Genomic DNA, 1,920 nt, shown 5'->3' with positions numbered 1-1,920 from the left:
CACGGGGGGAAAGGAGGTTAAAATGTTATAGATAAAATAGATATACAACTGTAACACGGGAGGAAAGGAGGTTAAAATGTTATAGATAAAATAGATATACAACTCTAACACAGGGGTGGGGGGGAGGAGGTGAAAATGTTTTAGATAAAATAGATATACAACTGTAACACGGGGGGAAAGGCGGTCAAAATGTTTGAGATAAAATAGATATATAACTGTAACACGGGGGGAAAGGAGGTTAAAATGTTATAGATAAAATAGATATACAACTGTAACACGGGGGGGGGGGGGAGGTCAAAATGTTATAGATAAAATAGATATACAACTGTAACACGGGGGGGGGGTTAAAATGTTATAGATAAAATAGATATACAACTGTAACAAGCGGGGAAAAGGGTTAGGTTAAAATGTTATAGATAAAATAGATATACAACTGTAACACGGGGGGGGGGGACGTTAAAATGTTATAGATAAAATAGATATACAACTGTAACACGGGGGGGGGGAGGTTAAATGTTATAGAGGTCAAAATATTTAAGATAAAATAGATATACAACTGTAACACGGGGAGAAAGGAGGTTAAAATGTTATAGATAAAATAGATATACAACTGTTACAAGAGGGGGGGGAGGTTAAAATGTTATAGATAAAATAGATACACAACTGTAACACGTGGGGGGAGGAGGTCAAAATGTTTTAGATAAAATAGATATACAACTGTAACACGGGGAGAAAGGAGGTTAAAATGTTATAGATAAAATAGATATACAACTGTAACACGGGGGGGGAGGTTAAAATGTTATAGATTAAAACAGGGGGGGGGGGGGAGGTTAAAATGTTATAGATAAAATAGATATACAACTGTAACACGGGGGGGGGGGAGGAGGTCAAAATGCTATAGATAAAAGAGATATAAAACTGTAACACGGGGGGAAAGGCGGTCAAAATGTTATAGATAAAATAGATATACAACTGTAACACGGGGGGGGGGGGGGGAGGTTGTTAAAATGTTATAGATAAAAATAGATATACAACTGTAACACGGGGGGGGGAGGTTAAAATGTTATAGATAAAATAGATATACAACTGTAACACGGGGGGGGGCGGTTAAAATGTTATAGATAAAATATATATACAACTGTAACAAGGTTAAAATATTATAGATAAAATATATATACAACTGTAACACGGGGGGGGGGGATCAAAATGTTATAGATAAAATAGATATACAACTGTAACACGGGGGGAAAGGAGGTTAAAATGTTATAGATAAAATAGATATACAACTGTAACACGGGGGAGGGGGAGGTCAGAATGTTATAGATAAAGTAGATATACAACTGTAACACGGGGGAAAAGGAGGTTAAAATGTTATAGATCAAATAGATATACAACTGTAACACGAGGGGTGGGGGGGAGTTCAAAATGTTATAGATAAAATAGATATACAACTGTAACACGGGAGGAAATGAGGTTGAAATGTTATAGATAAAATAGATATACAACTGTAACACGGGGGGAAAGGAGGTTAAAATGTTATAGATAAAATAGATATACAACTGTAACACGGGGGGGGGGGAGGTCAAAATGTTATAGAGGTAACACGGGGGAAAGGCGGTCAAAATGTTAAAATGTATACAACTGTAGATAAAATAGATATACAACTGTAACACGGGGGGGGGAGGTCAAAATGTTATAGATAAAATAGATATACAACTGTTACAAGAGGGGGGGGGGAGGTTAAAATGTTATAGATAAAATAGATACACAACTGTAACACGGGGGAGGGGATGTTAAAATGTTATAGATAAAATAGATACACAACTGTAACAAGGGGGGGAGGTTCAAAATGTTATAGATAAAATAGATATACAACTGTAACACGGGGGGGTTAGGTTAAAATGTTATAGATAAAATATA

The sequence above is a fragment of the Ylistrum balloti genome, unplaced genomic scaffold, assembly GCF_031769215.1.
Source record: "Ylistrum balloti isolate Yb309-2 unplaced genomic scaffold, AGI_CSIRO_Ybal_v1 Utg371060, whole genome shotgun sequence".
Classification (NCBI taxonomy): domain Eukaryota; kingdom Metazoa; phylum Mollusca; class Bivalvia; order Pectinida; family Pectinidae; genus Ylistrum; species Ylistrum balloti.
The sequence above is the reverse complement of the archived record's forward strand: the minus strand, read 5'-3'. Positions refer to the sequence as shown.